At 35.5% G+C, this 21,342-nt stretch overlaps 1 protein-coding gene across 3 annotated transcripts in view; it reads left to right on the forward strand.

Moving 5' to 3' along the window:
- LOC120767249 overlaps positions 1 to 21,342 on the forward strand; it is a 301,297-nt gene that overhangs the window by 180,075 nt on the left and 99,880 nt on the right. The gene's annotated exons all lie outside the window — the stretch shown is intronic.

A 21,342-nucleotide genomic window follows, 5' to 3' on the forward strand; every position in this document is an offset into this window, starting at 1 on the left:
TGCGGCCGGTGATAGCGTTCGTTTTTGTCTAAATTGATTTTACAAATCTCCATTTTTTAAATATAGCACTTGGTTAAGATCTTTATATATGTATATATCGACTAACATAAAAATATTTTGAATACGTAAAAGTAAAGTCGCTTCATTTATGAAATGAAGGTATACATTTAGGTGCACTGTATTAAATCACCTTGATACAACTAAATGTTAATGTATACTCCTGCATTTGTTTCTAAATTCTTTATTTTAATACAATCTAATGACAGTTGGACAAGTACGTGCTTATCTCGGTTTATCATTTGCACAATTTTGTAATCTGCTTTTAGGCGGTTTGAACGAAAATGTGCTTTGATTTTCGTTTATTATATTTTATGTATGCATGTGTAATAAGAGGTTGATTAAGTTTGGTGTAGGTCAGAAATTGTGTGCTCATTTAAAAGTTTTCTATTTTCTTATTGTAAATTTTCGAAATGAGAGGAAGAACAAAGTTTTTGATATTTTCTTCTATATTTTAGTACTAGTTTCCGGCAGTAAGACATTTCGAGTAATAATAACTGTTACATAGACTTGTCAACAAATTTTTGTGACTAAGAAAACGTCTCCAGTATATACAAATAACTGTATTGCTGCTCAACGTTTCAGCAGAATTGTTTATAATCAGAGATATCATGTCCTGTCGTGGTGCTTTTGGCTCACAGAAATGTATCTAAGCCCCAAAAATTAATATTATTCACTATTAATTGTGAATTTTATGCACAAGAGCTCACGATGTCCTATGCTTCGAACAACATAAAGATTTGAGTATATGTATAAGCTTATAAATATTTTTCTGAAATGCAAACACCATTAATATTAATTATATAATATTGTTATTTTTAACCTTAAGTATTAGAGTTTGCTATGCAATAAAAGCAAATAAATCAACTTTCCATTCAAGATTATGTATTCGAATATGAAAGTATATTTACTCTACTCCTGATGTTTTCGGAACAATCAGCATAACCCATATGCCTCCTATAAGCAGTGTATATGAGTAAATAGCCTCCGGGAAAAATTGAAATTAAATTAAATTTAATTATCAAAATTCATTAAGTCACTATCTACCATCCCATACACTTTATACAATTTGCATCGCATAGAGACATAAAGAAAGATACAGAAATTGAGAGAATTTTGAGTTAAAAAAAAGTAAACACAGTCATCCAACCCTTCAATTTCATTCTACATGATACTTTTCATACTTGCAACACCAATAATACCAACGTAGTTACGGCTATAGATTTTAGCTGTTCTGCTAACTCTCGAATTATAAAAGTGAAGTAGCCGCTGGGCAATAGGAGCGCAAAATTATGAAAAAAAGAAAAAACCTGAAAATATGAATAACTAGCACACGCACCAGCTGCAAAGTGGACTAAGTCAACTTGTGCGAGAGAATTATGTTTTTCTTTTTTACTCATATTCAACTGACCACTGCACACATACGTGCACAAAAAGTGAATTATGCTTGTTGCACTCAGCACTGGGTTGATGATTAAACTCTGTGCGAGTGCGCTTAATGCAGAGTTTCATAAACATATGTATGTACATATTTAGTTGGACTTCCCTACAATTGCAATGCAAATACGTGAAAGGAATAGTTTTCAATTACCTTGAATAAAAAACTTGAGTTGAGAAATTACACGCACTTATATTTAATAGTATGATAAGAGTTTGAAATCAGATGAAAACATATTAATACTATTAATATTTTAATAAAATATTTGGACGCCTAAGTGTACATTAAAAATGATTTGTTATAGCTGATACTTCAATTGTTTTAAGAATAAGTTTGCTGTAAAGTGTTTAAATTAGTGAATTAGTGAGGGGTTTTTGTTTAATAAATCATACAGATATTTAATTTAAATTTATTTCAAATATAAGAAATAATAAGAAAAGGATGTCATCGCCTTTGCGGAAACCTTTTTTGTTTAAAAACATAGATGCACTCCTCTCCTCAATAATTTCGAATCGCAAGTGAAGAAAGTCTTTTTTTGTGTAATTTTTTTTGTTAAGGTTTCTGTGTTTCCTACTCTACTTGATTTTAAGTATTTTTGTAAGTTTTTTAAATGAAAATGGCGGTCGTCGATGAGTTGTATATCCTTGAAATATATGAATATAGTTCTTTTCCATATTTTCTACTTTTAAGGCCAGTTTGAACCAATAAGGACGTTCCAGACAGTTTGGGTCTATGCATATGAGTCCAAATTTGATAATGGAGTGACATGCGTTGTCTTTTCTGCAAAATTAGATAATATAACTATCAGATCAATGCAATGTGTTCTAAACGGATCTCACAGCTATTATTGAAAACTTTCCTTTTCTGACAAAGATTGTGCTCACAACAAGAAAAATCTACTATATACAGATAATCAAGTTACCTTGCAATCGATAAAGTCTGATAGGGTTTTATCAACTATAGTTCAAGATTGCCTTGATTTCTTAGTGAATATAATATCCTATTTCACGATAAGCCTGCAATGGGTTCCAAAACATAGTAATATTCCTTGTAACTCTGAGCAAAATGAACTAGCCAGAGTTGGCACAATCTTAGAATTAAGTAGACTCCGATACAGAGAGAATATATGTGCTCCAGGCTACTTGCAGATATTTAATCCACAAATGTAGTTTACATATAGCTGACTCTTGGTGACATCAAACCTTAACATGCTCAAGGAACAGTCAAATGTGGCATGAATTGAATATGGGCACTAGGGTGATTAAAAAAATTTTTTTTTTTTCGTTTGGTACTCCTAAAAATAGGTTCCTAGACACCTCTAAGAAAGCCTCTCCAAACATGAGTTTTTAATTGTAACGGGAAGGTCCTCCTATAAACAGTTTTCTATTTTTGTTATTATCAGATAAAAAATTTATATCTCGCTTCCAACTACTTGAAAAAATGTCTTGTTCCTTAGATTATAGCTAAAAGCTTAATTAATATACAGTCAAAATTTGTATTTATCCTTTCACTATAAAAAATTCCGAAAAAACTTAAAAGAAGGACGCCACATACCATAGCCCCTTTAAGGAGATAAAGTTGATTTCCTTGCTCTTTCCTTTTCGATTTTGTTTCCCAAATGCGTAGCTCCCTCATTCGTCCCTCTAAATATGTATATGAGTTCCTTAATTCACTCTAATTCATCCCTACACTCACTCGCTTTATAACAAATTTGTTTGCAGATAATCAATTTGAGTTTGCCTTTAATTTTTCATACTCAAAAAACATTCATCACTTAGCGAATCCCTTCCAAAAGACACACATATACATACATACGAATACATAAATATTTAAGTAATGTCACAGCTCCATTTAGCTGTCTTGTTTGCCGGCAAATCACGATTTTAATTAAATTGCTACAAAATGAATTGATTTGCATTGTAATTTATGCATTTCACTAACGAAATTTGTGCCACACTTTGTTTGCTATTGTCTGCTGCGTCGCTGCTGCGCTCCTTCGTCCATGCCTTCCGTGCCACTGTTCTCTATGTTTCTTAGCGAGTTTTCCTGCTATCAGCATTTTGTGGCCATAAATTTTGCAAAAGTTCATTGTTAGCATATTTAAAATGGGACTAAAAGCCAGTTAGTTGCTATTTTTATTATTTGCAACTTGTGTCTTTGCACATTTTCCAACCAACAAAACCCAAAAAGACACAAGTTACACAGTAGACGCAGATAAAAGCAGACAAGATTAAAGTGTGTGTGCAAAAAAGATAAAATTGTCACGTTGCCACTTAATTCTTGGCTTTCAGTGGCTGACGGCTTGACCTTTTTTCCGCCGACACGACGTTAGAAGCGGCGCGTTTTTCGGGGGTTAGTGCGAGATTGCTTTAGATTTAGTTTGTTTAAGTTTTTGTAAAAGCTAATTTGCTTGATTTTTTTAAAAAATTTTTTAACAAAAATATTATATAAATTTCTATCAGTCCCTATTTATAATAATTTATTCTATCTTAACTTATTTCATTTCAGTAGTACCACTAATACCACAATAGTAACCACTCCTGACTACCTCCACTTTATACACTCCACAATAAATTATCTCACTGTAGTCAGAGGACATTAAGCTTCGAGTTGTTGCTAACTTAGGCCTCCTTCTAGCATTACCCCAAACATGTCACCAAGTTGCGTGTCTTGTAATTTTAATAATTGTATTCGCTTTCATTATTCGCAGCCTGGTCTCCAACCCAAAAATATATGGCTCACCATTATCCTTGGCTGCCTTTGTCAGCTCTCGAGTCTCTGCCAGCGCCTTAGTATTGGTTTTAACTGGCTTTTTATTAGCCAAACAAAACACTATTATTACAATTTTATTACAAGGTGTTGACTTGGTGCTTGATAATCATGTTTTCCAACGGCTTTTAATTGCAGTTTCGGTAGATAGTAAAGGAAGTGGTAAAAACAGCAAAATTTACGGCAACTTAATGTGCGCGTAAAACCGTTAAGTCCGTTTTGATTGAGAAACAATTTTATGTCGCCGTCAAATAGCGGTGTCTTTGGCGTATTCGAAATATAATTTAGGTAAATTGGCTTTTTCGAAGTTTGCGCAATTAAATTTGGATTATTTAGATGGATTTAGTGTACTTATGTTAGTGGATATAGTGAAGCGTAACTGTTGTTGAGGTTATGTCAGCATAAATCTGTATATAATCTAGTTTAGTGTCTCAAATATTTTATTGATCTCAAATTGTACTATCATATAATCATAAATGAGATATTACGATAATGGTGGTAAAAGCTCCTTAAAGTCGAAGCTCGAAGTAGGTAAAGTTGATGTATCGAAGATTTTTGTACTGCGGGTTGAGTTTGCGCTGCTTAAAAAAGATTTCTGATTCTTGTTTGCCAAAATATCAATGAAGAGGTTGTTGGTTATCAAGAACTCCAATAAGATGGTTTTTTATTATATAAATTGGAAAAGGTCATAATGCCATTATAAAGCTTGTCTATCAATGAACTACTCTACTAGTCTAAGTCTACTCTAGTGGGAATATTCGAACTGTCTGACAATGTCTGAAAATAATAATAAAATAATTTAAAATCTTCATTGGTGGGTAATAATTTAGCCTGGTACCGAACCTTTGATAAATTGTAGTTGACGTTCCATTCGTTCCACATTCCATTATTGAGACTTAAAATTTGATTTAATTCGACAAGATCTCTTGACGATCAACGATTTTACATTTTTAGCGTAACTTCCTCCTCATTATAGGTTCTGATTTTGACTTACTAGCTAGGACAGCCAGTCCAGTATGTAGCTGATGTAAGACCAAAAATCGCTCACTCTAATTTAATTTAGTATCGACTGAGGGAAAAAATCTTGGCCTCAACGATAAGCTCCCACCGGATCCATTTTAATTTAAGGCAAAAATCTTGATTTGAATAATAATCAATAAACTATGAAGTATGCAGCATTAATAATATACAAAATATTTCAAAAATTATCAAAATTTAGACTCTAAGGCTGCCATTGCGGTTTAGTATGGTTCCCAACCCCTGATAAGTTGAAGATGATATCTAAGGGCTTCATTGACACTTTGTCTGGTTCCCAACTTATGATGAATTGATAATATGATTCACATATGTGCATTGAGCTATACAATTTTCTCTCATTCGGCTAGATTTCTTAGCTTAACTTCAACCCCATATTAAGTTCCGATTTTTATACTACTAGCTGGGACAACCGAAAAGGTTCACGTGCTATCTTATAAGACATCAACTCACTCATCAAAGACAAGATATCGATCAAAGGAATGGTAAATTCCTGGTCACAACAGTAAATATTGAAGAAACTTAATGAACCTGGAGCTTATTAACGCGATAAGTTATAATAAGATGTACGACTCTTTGAACTGATACATAGAGTTCGAACTCCAGAACTGCTCAGAAATATTCAAAAAATTACTATCGTGGATTGCAGAAAAAACTTAGCGCAAATTGTCTCAAACTTAAGCTTTGATTCCCTTCTGTTTTTGGCACCCGCAAAGTGGCACTCCAATATGTTATGTTTGATTTGCTATTTTATGCTGAAAATGTTGCACCAGCTAATGAATGTAAATTCTCGTCAAACTCTGAAATTACAAGCGACATTTGCGTGACCTCGTATTTACACCGTGTTAAATGTTGCCAACGCTCGGGGCAAGCAAAAGCGTTACACGCGAATGTTTTGCGAAAAATTAAAATGACTGCACTAATTACAAAGCGCTTGTTACTGTATTAAACTGGTTAGGGCATTAAATATTCAGAATCCTTTGGAAGGCAACTTGAGCGGACTTGCGTGTTTTGCCTGCAGTGACTTGTTTATAAATGCATATCGTCTGCAATACGAGCTCGTGTGTAGTCGTTAAGTGGTGTTATAGGACATTGACTTGGTCTAAGAAATTATCGAAGCAGTGGCACTTAAACAAGTCTAGTTTATGGGCATGTGTTTTTTTATATATGAAAAAAGTTTGCTATTTTTAAAGCCTTAAGCATACGCTTTCATGTTTCTTATCAAGAAAAAGCAGCAATAAGCAAATTAGTGGTAACTAACTTCCACTAATTAACAAAAAGCATATAGAAATTAGAAGTCTTTCGACGTAACACTTTAAAAAACCTATTGGATATGAAAAAAAACCTCTTCATAAATTTTTTATGAAAATTTGCTCTTTAAAATTTTTAAAAATCTACTTTTCCAATACTTTTCCTTTTTCCCCTTAAGCTATGCAACAGTCTGCCCTGCTATGCATGCCATAATCTCATACATTCAATAGGAAATGTAAACAGATTTGTGGCGAAAGCCTAACATAAAGTCAAATGCAAATTTCCGCTATAGTCTGACCGCAACAGGATGAAGGCATACAGCAAGGAGATAGGAGCACACGAGACACCCCGTTGCGTTTATATGCACCTGCGCATGGAAAATATGCGGAAAATTGCTATTGTCAATAATTTATGAATGCAATTGCAGTAGTTTCCGAAGAGTTTTGCGCATACAGACACACATATCGTTGTGTTTTTCTTCAATAGAAGATGCCTATTACGAAATTATGAACATGTGAAACACATTCTACGCATTTATGTGAGAAATTATGAACTATTGAAACACATTCCGTAATTTTCTATACATCTAAATAATTGACTTGATTAAGCGGCTGAAAATAATGTCAGGCCAGGTTTGGGTAGGTTGAAGACTGATTATTTTGCTAACATTGACAAAAGTCCCATTTGAATAGCCTAGACCACCAGCTCATTTTCTTAAAAATACTCATTCGTAAACAAGCGCTTTGAGCTTATCGAACATTTTTGGAGGCAGCTAAGATTAGCAATGTCTTCTGATTCTCCCAAAATAAGTAGATTCATATAATTTGTTTAAAATGTCTGCTAATTTTTGAACGCTTGTATACGAAGTTCTAAGGTATGCTTCTATTATGATGAACTTTGTTATGAAATATTGGAAAATTTCAATTGTAACTTCTGTAACCCGAATATATCCTGCGTTGTGTTAATATATGATAAAACATTTTTTATTATTTGGTTTAAAAAAATCAACCTCAGAAGTAACATTTTTTTCTACTGAGTCTTTGAAGTGTATTATATATTTGGATTACAATATTATTGATGTATAATCTACACACGTTTATTTAGAAGTAGCCGGCATACTTTATGTCTTTGTTGGTGTTATACGTTACCGTAGTGGCTAAGGATATATTATAGTTTACGGAATAATTGCTAGCGCAACAGTCCAACTTTGTCTTTAATATGACCCGTCACGGAGTAGGGCGGAGATCGATAGGCAAATTAACCTTAATTGCTTTAGCATTTCATTAAGTATGACATTATGTAACACGCTTGACAGCTGCTATAAGTAAAATAAAGTTTCAAGATTTGCTGAAAAAATAAAAGCATTCGGACCCTTGCCGCCGAAGTAATGTATGCGTCAGTCAAACAAATATCAAAAATCTTGCAACCGAAGAAAAAGTAATTTAGATATATTGTAATTATTGAAGTCTGATATCACAAACGATTTTGTGTGCTTGTCTTATTTTCTTTTTTAATTTTTTAAAATAGAGGCTTAACTAATATAATCTCATTCTTTAATAAACAGTATGGTACAGCTTTCTGGAAATCATTTGTTTCTCTGTGTATGCTTTATATGCTCTCCTATTTAATATAATCTAATAATGTTTAATATAATCTTTTGAGTAAATAAAATAAAAAAACACTGCCCACTTTTAGGGGCTTTTGTAAATAACGTATCTAAGCCTTTAAATTATTATTTTTAAGCAAATTGGTAAGAGTGTGCTATTCATCTAACCTTAGAAGAAGACAACACTGTCTGCCGACTTTTTTGTTATTAAGCCTCGCAGCTCACTTACTTGTATTAAAAATATTATTTTGATTTTACGATCATATTATTAGTGTGCCTATTACTAGGACTTCTATTTATATAATGTGTTTAACGACACTTAAGCACCAATAATGGTGTGGCATGCAACACGCAGATTTTAAATGTACTACTAGCGCTTACGACAATGTAAGCCCGTTACTAACAACCTTTATTATATAATATAATACAGCGACAATAACGCTGTCTACTCCTTTTTAAAGCAGTCCGAGTGTCTTTCGTCTTTCGATGGAAAAGTGTATTGCAGTTTGAGTAAATTGAAATATTCCATAAGCATCGAAGAAGGAAGCAATAAATAAGTAAATTCAATTGCAAAACAAGTGAAAAAAAACTGAGAACAGGGTGATGTCATGAAAACAATGCGTATGTAATGAAGCATTACAATAGGGTATGGATCTGTTAGATCGATAGTTAAGAATTTAATAAATTTAACATTTTGAAACTCATTTCAACTGATAAGATATGTTCAGCAACACTATTCCTTACCAATGAAAGTGTGAACCGCTTAAAACTGAAAGAGGAAGTGGAAATAGTGAAAATGTATACGAGATAAATGGGGAAATCGATGTGCTATACTGAATTTCCCAAAGATAATTTTTTTAACAAACAATTTTTCAAGGCGCGTATCTCATTTTAGTCGGTCTGATATATACTATATTGTAGCTATATGATATAGTAATCTGTCAATCATATACATATGCAGAGATTTGGATTGGATTTTGGACAATATTATGTACCGAATTTTGTGAAGATAATAGGCCAATTGAAAAGTCACCGGTCTGACTGTTACTCATTTAATGACAGAAAAAAATAAATATAATAGCCTGCAAAAATATTGGAAAGCGCTAACTTCATAATATATAGTTTTCTATGATCGTGGCTGAACCTTAATATCAATCTTCAAAAGAGGTGTGTCTAAATTTGACAGATATCTGATCATTAGTATATGAATTATATCACTTTGAGTGAGGCAAGTTTTGTTATGGTCAAAGAAAAATGGATAAAAAGAAATTTCAGGTATTGATAAAATTTTGGTTTTTGGAGGAGAAAATACTGTAGAAGCTGACACACCAGGGTTTCGACTGATTAATATTACTTGGAGTCTGCAACAGGGAAATCAACTGTTGAAAAGTAGCAGACATTCTAAAGATATTAACTGAATATGTACTTTCGATCATCAAGCGTAACAAGACCGAAATTTTTCATCAATATATGACAATGAATGAAACATAGCCACCATTTCACTTCGAAGTCCAATACACAGTAATACCAGTGGAATGGACTCGATGAGCCCGCTCCAAAGCGTGTAAAATCGCAACAGTCGTCAGGCAAGATAACGTATTTTGAGATGCAAAATTTGCACTGGCTACTTTGAAAAAATAAAGACCATCAACAGCGACTAGTAGGGTTATTGGACCGTTGGAAGTACGAATTCCTGAAAAACTACAGCATTTAAAGAAATAGAAAGTGGTGCTTCCCCAAGACAATGCACGGTGTCACAATTTAGTGAAAACGATCACAGAAGTCTATGAATTTGGTTTTGAATCAATTCCGTATTCAGCGTATTCTCAAGATCTGGTCACCAGTGATTACTTCCTGCTCTGAGATCTCATAATAATGCTAGTTGGAAAGAAATTTTCGTGTAATGAAGAGATCGCCGAAGCTGAGGTCTGGTTTGAAGCAAAGGACAAGTCGTACCACAAAAAAGGGTATCGAAAAGTTGGAGAAGCGCTGTAATCATTGTAACCCCTTGGAAAGGAAATATATTTAATTAAGAAAAAGTAGTTTTGCCAAATATCCAATTAGCGCCACGTAGCAAAAGAAGAAACGACTGGCGCGCTGTTGTTAACTCGGCTATAATCGCGTAAGCGGTGTCTACGCCAATTAAGAAGAAGAAGAAGTTTTGCCAAAAAATATATTTTACTATGGTATGACGGGGACTTTTCAATGCGCCTGTTATGCTTTAGTGTTTCAGTATCAACGGTTCCTATAAACAAGAAGCTTCTTAGGGAGAAGAGTGCATGTGAAAAATTCATATAATAATATCTCAAGTTTTAAACAAGTTTTTTAAGCTTAATCTATTTAACTTCTACATACTAGTATTAAGTATAGCGCACCCTGTACTATACTTACCTGGTTATACGAACGAAGTCACTCAACTTCAATTCTCAGTTCAAAATTACGTACAGCAAGCACATACAAACAAACACATATACTTTACAGGGTATATGTATGATTATGCGTTGGAAATTGTTACTACCGTTATGGCAAGAAGAAGCAGGCGAACTGACGAACTACTCAGGAAAGCACGCACCACTGTACATACTACTAGTACCCTCATACGCTCACACACACACATACACACACCTGCACCCAAACACAGTTAGCTCGAAGCTGTTCCCACCTATTGACGTAATGCAAACTTTCCACCCACAGAGATGGAGTTATTGTCTTCTGCGCAAGAAAGCAACAAGATGCTAACAAATGTTGCTGCGGGTATCAGCTCTCCGTTTGCGGAGTCTTCAGACTGCTTTGGCACGGCGGAGCGAGGATTCTTGATTTGATTTGGTTTGCAGCTCGTCGCTGACTGGGTACAAGTTCGATTGTAAGCTGCTTGCATAAGAAACTAACGCAAGTTGCAAACATGCTAACAAAAGCAACAACAACTACACCGAACAATGCAGAGAAAACAATAAGCAGCGGCAACAACAGCAACAACTTTAAGGAGAGTTAGAACAACAAGGAGCTGCATTTGCGAAAGGAATGCTTCGTGCTTCTCGGCGTTCGAGTTGTTTGCGTTGTTAACAACAAAGAACTATGTGAGCTGTGCGCTATGTGAGCGTAGAATAACATTGGCACCCCGGCATCGATACATACCTAAATAGTTGGAGTACGAGTAGCGACTGTTGTTATTGTTGGTGTAAAGCTCATTATACAAGCAATTACACGTTTTATTGGCATTTGTAGCGAGTGAATTATGTGAGTGTGTTAGTTTGTTGTTTTTTCCTCCGTAAAATCCCCTAAACTGTGTAACCCCTCCACAGCCCCTCCTTCGGACATCACTTTTTTGTTATCGTTGTTTATTGTTATACTTTTTGCGGGTAGACATAACGACGCCTGGTACCCGTGAATACCCGTGAATTTAGCAAAGAAATAATTGATTTCGCGTAATATGAGGAAATCGAGTATTATTTGTTAGTTGCCGGTTCGAGCTTCTGCCAAGAATTGCAAATCAATTCTTTGTTTGCATTATCATTGGTAAAACTCAATTATTATTAATGTGATTTCAAGTAATTTTCCTGCGAATGAATGGATAAAGAATTGTATATATGTATATTGAAGAGCAGAGAAAGCTTAGTAATAAAAAATTACAGAAATTCTACATTTACCAAGGCGAGGCTGTAAAATGTTAATGAATTTATTGGAGACAAGATAATTGGTCAGGTAATCAATTCCCGAAATAAAAGGTACATTTTATCTTAGACTTAGAAACCCTTCTCCTTATTGACAAGAAAACTGGACAATCAATTTTCAAAAGATTCTCTTAAGTTGAATTTTTCACAAGTTAAATCATAAATCATAGATAGATAGATGTGGTAATCACTTGGCACTGGTTCGAAACTGTAATTAAGTTGGATTCGTATGAGCCTCGCAACCCGCCTCAAAATTACTTTTTTTTGCCACTATAAAGATATAAAGCGTAGTCTCTACCGGCCAAAAATCTGTAAATTCGAACTTCACACACTCCCAACCAAAACCTCAGAGTTGCGGTCGATTCTTCATCGAAGTGTTTGTCCAGGAGCTTTTCGGATGGAACATATTCCACTTTTTCGTACCAAAGATAACCACTTCTGAATGACTACTTCCATCAGACGGTCCAATTATTTACAGCACAGAAACCATTAAGAACTTGGCCGCTGGGAAGCAGATCTTAGTAGATAAGTCCCTGTCAATCCCACCAAACACACAGAAACCCGAAAGTGCGCCGGTTCACTAAGTTTTCACCATGATCTTTTTCGCATAACGTTGTCGTAAGGAGTGTTTTTCAATCCAAAGTCACTGCCGTTAGGGTAGTGGTAGATTTACTGCTCCGAAGCCTCCGTCAAAGCTGGCAAGAAAATGCAACATATTCCTACTAACAGTATAACGGGAACAAGTCGGTTTCTTATCCTACTACTATATAGCCGGGTTTCCTGGGAGCTTGGCCAGTGCTAGGCCACTAACGGTTCATGCGCAAAGTTCTTTTGATCCAAGATTGATCGTACCCAGATTCAGATAGCTGTTTGCTCTTACTGAAGCTAGCATCTCTTTAGTTGTGAGAGTTCCAACAGGCCTTTGAACTACCTGCGTTCATTGTGTAAGTTTGTGAATCAAAGCGGACGCGAGCTGTAGAAGCAATATGGATGAAGATGAAATGGAAACATTCTCAATATTTTCTTCTTGATTGTCCAGTTTTTGTGAGGTCAAGGCTTAAACACTTGGGAGCTCATACGATCGGGTATTCCACCGAGTTGGTAATAGATAAGCCTAAGCAACTTCTGTATTGGCCACAAGGCACTTTGCTGACTTATAAGATTGAATATGGGAGTTCTGTTTTTATGCCTTCACAAAGGACCGCATTTTGGAGTCCAAATGTGATCACTGGATCACACTCACTTTTCGTCTCCAGTAACTATCCGCTTTAAAAATTTATCGATTTTGTTGCAATTCTACGGCGATCCGCGGTTGGAAATGTGTTACATGTAGTTTGGGTACCACAGCGAGCTTTGTTGAAATGGTTCCAAACGGTTTTTGTGTAATTTTTAGTTTTGGGACAATCATACGTCATAATATTTTCGACAATCCAGAGCGTGCTTCAACTTTCACATCAAACTTATCGGAACGAAATTAACAAAATCAAAGTTGTGGTCCGCTTGGTTAATGTTTCGCTTTTGTGGGAGTAAACTGTAAAGCACTTCGTTTTTTAGTACCAAATCTTTCTAGTTTAGCGTACCCGATCTCTATAACCTCTATATGTCTCTAAAAAAGCGTGAAATACAGTCCATTTAAACCATCCATATGGAGAACGGATTTTTTTACTTGACTTGAATTTTAATTTTTATTAAATTTAGAATACTAATGCAGAAGAATGTACTTATTCGCAATAATTCTTGCCTCTTAAGCCCACCCAAACATAACTATTTATCTTTAAAGGATCCTAGCACAAACCTTACTAAACTCTCTTAATCATATTACGTTTGTGGCTTTGAAAACATTTCGGCATCCGCACTTTTACTGCCGAAGTGTGTGAAATAAATCTTAAAAGAAATTACCATTTAAATATTTCTCACAGCAAATGCGAAATAAATTTCCACCCAAGTAGGTACAGTCAATGGCGCTATGTTCTCTATGTGTCAATTACACGCCAAATTATTACCAAGGCAATAGAATTGTCGCGACACGCACAATTAAATGGGAATATTTAACGCAAATTTAACTTTTACGACACCAAAAAGCAAAGTAATAGCAATTTGCATAGCTCATTGCATACTTTTGTGCGTGTAGAAGAATTTAAGAGAGAAGTGATGACCGGAAAAATTAAATAGCAGCGAGAAACGGGTGGGCCATGAAGATATAAAAATCAACACAAATGTTTATAACAACAATTATATACTACCCTAGACAGTAACTAGAATTATGGCATAATTTTAGGCTAGCATGCAAAATAGCAGTCTCATTTGTAGAAGTTGAAAATGTGTTGATGGGTGAAATGTGCTCTACTGCATTAACACGCTGTGAGTATTTCTTTCATTTTCATATATAATTAAAAGTAAAACACCTGAAAGTATGCACAAAAATGGCAGTTTTGAAAGTAATAACACCGCCAAAGTAAAGCTTCTTTTAATTTAGGAATATTTTACCACAGAATGTTAACTTTACATAGCTACAAATATTATTTTCAAGTATATTTACCTACTGCTCCTAATAGTATGCAACAAAAGCTCTTCAATTTAAAAGGCAAATATAAATTTATATACATCTTATCTTTTACGACTTTTGTGAGTTTTATTTATCAATTTTCGAACTTTTCAACTAAAGTAAAACTTCCAAATCAAGTAGCTTTCCGCTGTTGCGCCCGAATGTATGCAATAAAAATTTCGAATGACTAAATTTAAGTCCTTAATAACACTAAGACGATATAAGTATTATCTGTCGCACTTTTAAGCTTTCTTACAACGTATAATTTTTTACTACTGCGCCTGCATGTATGCAATACGAAACTTTAAATCAGCGTATGCACATATGTACTTGCGACGTCTGCTCATGTATTTCTGCCAATAATCACATTATTTACGCGAGTTCCATTAAATTCGCACCGAATCAATCAATTTATAAGTGGCTTAACGCCTAAAAGCAGGCTACAATGCAATTTTTTAAGCTGCCATTCATATATAAAAATAAAATACCATATCATTTAAAGCCAAACGATGTCAGCGATCACGCTGTTATGATTGCCTATGCGCTAACAGTAAACCCAAATGAAAAAACAAATCCAACAACAACTGCACGCCCACGCTGCACCACAAACTGGCGGCCGTCATCCACCCGAAACGCCAGCACAGTTTGCTAAAAAATAAATTTATTGCGGCAAGTCAGTTTATGAGCTGCACTCACACAAATGAACACACACACACACACATGGGCACATACATAACTCTTCTGCTGCTGCTGCACTCACTCAACTTTGTATTGTTGTTCTTTGGTGCTGTCATATGCGCATTTTCATTATAAATTTATCACCTGCATAACAGCACCCATGACAGACGTTGCATGCAACCAATCAGGCAACCAAACACAAAACACCAAAAAATAGACGAAAAACGCAAAAGCGAACTTCTTTTCCAACAAAAAAAACACTAAATGAATTTTAGCGCAACAACAAAAAGTTCCGCTACAAAAGTTGTAAATGAAATTTGATAAAGAAAAATAAACGAAAGTAAAGCGAAACAATTCTAATAAAAATTCGCTGCATGGGTGCAAAATTTGAAGTAGAAAAATGGCTGCGCACACACACTCACACACGTACATCCTCGCGCATACATAGTTGATGAACAGCGAGACGACAATCCAAAATTTCCCAATTTTTTCGCTGTCGGCACACGACATGCAAGCGCTAAAAATATGCGAGTGGCGGAAATGACAAAGTAATATAAGTAAAGTCAAATATGTATGGGCGCGTGTGTGTGTATTTATTGAAATAAAATATAGTGAAATTCCATGACAGAAATTTAAAAATGAAATATTTCGGTTTAACAATCAACTTTTTTGTTGGCTGTCGGATTAGAGCAATGAATATTTTGGACATGAGGGTAATAAAGTTAGCTAACTACAACAAAAATAAAAGAATAGTAACTGAAACAAATTTCATTGTGTGCATTTTGGAGTGTCTGCGAAAGGGACAGAGTATTTATATACAGTTTTAGGGTAAAACTATTTAAAATGTTGCAGGATCGGGGAATTTAATATTTTTTAGGAACGCAATTTACAGGTAAAAGTTCACATGCAAATACAAAGCACTTCAGAACAAAAAGTCGTTCATCGCTCTTTTTAAAAACGCAGTAAATATTTTTAGAAATACACACAACTACTTAGAACACGCCCTGGTAGCCTTCCTTGATATTGGGTGGTCGGAAAACTCTTTTCCTATTTCCAATCAAGCTTTAACTTATTTTTTCTTTATATTTATAATGAACTTTAATGAACTAAATAAGTATGTACCATTTTTTGCCATTTTTCCGATAGAGACATTATTCCATCAGTGTAAAACTTTTCTGGTTTCTCGGCGCAAAAATGCGACAATTAATTTTCACAGTCTTCTCTTGAAGCCAACTTTACTTCTTTACTATTTTAAGGGAGTTCTATATTGAAAAATGGTAGTCCGATGGGAAAGGTCAGGGCTGTATGGTGGATGCATCAGAACTTTCCAGCCAAGCCCTACCAGTTTTTGCCGTGTCATCAAAGATGTGTGTAGTCTAGCGTTGTCCTGATGGAACACGAAGCCCTTTCTGTTGATCAGTTCTGGTCGTTTTTTTTGGTAGTAAAATGTGGAATAAATTGTTCGACCAGGCTGGAGCAGCTCATAGTGGATGATTCCTTTCCAATCCTATCAAACACTGAGTATAGCCTTTCGAGGCGTTAATCCTGGCTTTCGACAACATACAGCCTAAAGCTATACTGAGCGCACTTAAAGATCTGAGCAACACTAAACCTCTAGTGAAATTCATTGAACATTTGTTTCTGGGCAGTTCCATAATTTCACCGTTGGTAGTTGCAAATATGTCCAAAGTGGTACTTCTCAAGGAGGCGTGTCTTCTTCACTTCACTGGCTCTTAACAATGCATAAAATGTTATAAGATGTAGAAAAGAGAGAAGTATAAGTTTTGGCCTATGCTGATGCTGTCGCTAACATTATGCCGTCTACCGGACCACTTTAGTTTTTTTCAAGCGGAGATCACAGCTATTAAAAAAAAACATTCTCGTTCTGACAAGAAGTGTGCCGACAATAAGAAATATTATCGTATATACGGATAATCAAGTAGCTTTATAATCATAGTCGAAGGACGCTGCAAAAGTAGACGGCAGACGAAGCCATATTTTTCCCGCTCTTTTGACATTTCTATTCAGTAAGATTTGCCATTTCATCATGGAAAAATATACAATCCAACAACGAGTCAAAATTATTACAATTTACTACGGAAATTCAAAGTTAGAGTCAACTTTAAGAGCGCTACTTCCAATTTATGGTCGTCATAATCATCCTGGCAGATTAACAATTAAGTGGCTAGTGGAAAAATTTGAATCCACGGGCACACAACAAAATGTTCCCGTGCCAGTGAGATAAGGAAGTGTCCGTGGTGTTGAGAGTATAACTGCCGCTAGCTCATCGATTGAGGAAGACCCAAATCAGTTCCAATCTCAATCGTTGGCATCGTCGGGGCGAATTTTGGGAAAATATCTTATTCTACATCCTTTCAAAATCAAATTGACGCAAGAACTGAAGCCACTTGACCACCAAAATAGTCGTATGTTCGTGAATTGGGCTGAGCAGCAACTTGAAAATGATTTTCAACGAAAATTCATCTTCAGCATCTTCTGGCTGGATGACTTCGTCAATAAGCGAAATACGCGTTAGTGGTCAGACAGCAATCAACACGTACTCGATGAGTCAACACTGCATCCCGAAAAAATTACGGTTTTGTGCCGTTTATGGGCCGGCGATGTTATTGGGAAGTATTTCTTCCATGATGATCAAGACCGGCACTTTACGGGGAATGGGAATCGCTGCCGCTCAATGAAAACTGATTATTTTTGTCTCGAATTGGATGATATGAACTTGAACAAAATGTGGTCCCAATATAATGGCGCCACAAACCACACAGTGAAAGCTATATCCAGTGTATGGTCTATTCCAACAAGTTAGCGACGATTGATGAAATCCGTTCGAATATCGAACGTGAAATTGCAGCGGTATCGGCCGATTTATGCTTGAAAACCGTTGCGAATTGCGTTCAACGTCTGGACTTCTGCAAGCGTGCCCGTGGTGGCCATGTAAAAGAAATTGAGTTCCATACATAATGACATGAAATGTATTTTCACAGTAATACAAAATTTTATTGATATCCCGAACCGTTTTTATTTTATTTAAACAAAATTTTGTAGTGCTCTCCGTTATAAGCATATAATTTTATGGGAAGATCAAACGAAAATGAATATTTTAATTTTACAATGAGTTTATCTGGCATTCATACACGCATCTTAAGGGAATGGATTAAAGATTTACTTGATACCGGCGATTTCGGTATGAAAAAAGTATAGTTTTAAACCCACATCAACAGTCTCGATTCTAGTTTATCACCACAGGCAATAAAAACTATAAAAAATCGAAAATGAATATGAAAAGTGATATGATGATACTCAGGAAAAGTACTCGCGAATCGAAATCTGTTCGCTTGTTGTATTCGAGAGCAGTCTATATGGAAGTAGCAATGTACTCTTCATACCAATGCATCTTTTTCCTAGAAATCGTTTGTAGTATGTGTCTCTGTTGGCATTCGAATGGAAAATCAGCGGAACATCTTTCGAATGGTGTTGGCGTGAAGGAGTTAAACCCAACAACCGTGAACAAATATTATTCAATAACAACGCCAAGTAAATGCCGTGTTTATGTGTACATACATATACCCTTTCAGATATATATATATACATAGCTATATATAAATCAAGATATGTTTGTATAAGTGTTCGTATTTGCTCGCTGCCGTTGGTGAGTTTAACACCGCCTATGTGACTGGAAAATTCTTACAGAACGTGCGCGTTCGCTGCGGGTCCTTTCGGTATTTTTCGATTTCCGATTTTCTGATATTTATGCAACTACAACAAGAACTCTGTTTTATATGTGCGAATTTTCGTTCTGCGGTTTTCAATTTATTTTATGTGCACACGCCAGTGAGGTATTTAAAAAAAACCGGGCCAAAAAGAAAAAAAATGTTACCAAAAACAGAAAATTGTGCAAAAAAATCTGGTGGTGCCTACTTTTGGCTGGAACAACTGGAAATACACGGCGAAAAAATTTTAAAATATGGCAAATCATGATGAGGGTGCTCGAGGCTATCGGGAGGTATGAAATGAACGTATGAAGAGATAAAAGTTTATGGAAATTTATAATGCCTGCAAAAAAGTTTAAGAAAGTAGCAATTTCCGACTTCAGCTCATAAGATTTAAACCCAGTTAATGTGATCCTATAAGTATGCTAACTTGTTTCACTTGTTCAGTTTTTCGCAGCTAAAGTCATTAAAAAGCTATGCTTCCAAGCCTCCTTCCGTATATTGTTATTTCAAAATGGAGTTTAAAACTTGCGTTTCTCATATTTTTAACCCTTTTATGGCCTTCGAGCGCATTATTTACTTTCGAATCACATATTTTATTTCAATACCTCTAATGAGCTTTTGCAGCCGAAGGATTTATCACAGTGTATACTCGCACCACTATGCCGTCATGGCATTCGTACCCCCCTTACTCGTGCCACACGAAACTGGACGCTGTATGATGAACAACTTCCGCCTGTATATGACCTGCGACGCCGGCGGCGCGCCAAAAATCGAACGAACAACAATAAAATAAATCTGCTGAATGCATGCAAGGCTTACTTTGAATACTCATATGTGTATCCTGATTTTTATTCATTTATTTTCCGTGTGCCGTTTTTATGTTACCTGTCGGAAATATAGCATTTAATTTATACGAGTACAACAAATGCGGGCAGCAGGCAGCAGGCACGGAAGAGGCGCGCCAGGAAACAGAAAATGTGAAAAATGAAAGATTGAGAAATATAAATAAAAATGGCGGCGAATCCATATAAACACCAGAAATTTTATTGTGTATTTTAAAAATACAAATATTTGCGCCGCAACACTAGTGCAAACACCAATGCATGCCATTGTACGCGGCATATGCTCGGCGCAAAAAATATGTGCAAATATCTGAACGGTAAACAGATTTCAATAATAAACCAATAGTGTTTTTAACATTTATTTTAAAATAAGCACGCATTCAACGCCTTTTGATTTATTTTAATTACGGAAAGTTGAACAAGTGGAACAGGTTAGCATACTTTTAGGATTGCGTTAATTGATTAAAATTTTAAAAACTCTAGGTCTATGAGAGCGATTTATCAAAGGTACTACTTTTCAGATTGTATGAAGTGATTACTTAGAACTCGGCGGTCACTTACATATTGGGGACGGTATGTTGTCTTCTAAGTACACCAGTATGAGCTATCGGCGATTATACAAAAAACTTTGCGCTCGAGGTTAAGAGGTACATACATAAACTTCTAAAGCGAAGCCTTTGCTTCCGCAGTTCGTTCCTCATGCAAGATACTTCTGTAAGATTCTATTATAATCGAAATCAGTATAGAAATCTGAGGCTCTATAAACAAGGACATCCAAAAGGGAAAGTGTGTTAAAGAACTCATCATTGATTTTAAAAAATCTTCAGAGCATTTGTTTTTTCTAGTCCCCTTACAACTCCACCGATTTATTGAGGATATTACTACTGTATTCTTAACATAGGTTCTTAGACAAATCTTGTAAAACCAGCTAAGAAACTCCCCTAATTGGTTATCAGTTATAGTTAGAGCGCCTTAAACCTAACACAAAAATGTTGTGTTTCTTTTTTATATTTAAAAAGCCAACGGAGCTTCTACCCGTTTCTATTTCGCAGGTATTGATATTGAAGTAGCTATCTCAGCAACCTCATCAGCCTTGCAATTTCCTGCAATACTGTTGTGGCCAGGTACCCAAAGCTGTCTAATCGTCCAACAACTCGATGCTAGAAAGAAAGAGTTTAGGCATCCCTTCGCTAGCCTTAAGCATACAGTCATCAAACTCAAGGCTAATATGGCTGCTTTACTACCGGATTGGATTGTCACCATTCCGAAGGAGGCTGTACTCGGGAGCAGTAGATGTAATGCAAACTTTATTTGAGTCACCACCGTTTGGAAGATGCTGCAGTGGTCAGGAAGCCTAAAATCGGGGCTGATGGATATTTCCCGACAGACAACTCTTCCAGAAACATTCCCCACGAGTCTATATCGTAAAAATCCATTAAAGAGCTACCTGCCCGTCTCCTTCAGCCAGTCCTTCCCTGCCTTCTTAGAAGAGAAACGGCAGCCCAGTCTAAACTCGGCGATCTGGTTATCCTAGTTCCAGCATTCCAAAGTGCCTAAGCTCGCAGTCATCTAAGTACCCAGATAATTTAATTCTTGCTTTATAAAAATATATGTATATATGTTTTTTTACGCTTAAATTTGATGAAATTTATGTCACCTAGAAACTTCTTTCGCCAAAAGAAATTGTTTACAATTCTCAACGAATTTATAAAAATAGCA

Source organism: Bactrocera tryoni, chromosome 2 (assembly GCF_016617805.1).
Source record: "Bactrocera tryoni isolate S06 chromosome 2, CSIRO_BtryS06_freeze2, whole genome shotgun sequence".
In the NCBI taxonomy this organism is placed as follows: domain Eukaryota; kingdom Metazoa; phylum Arthropoda; class Insecta; order Diptera; family Tephritidae; genus Bactrocera; species Bactrocera tryoni.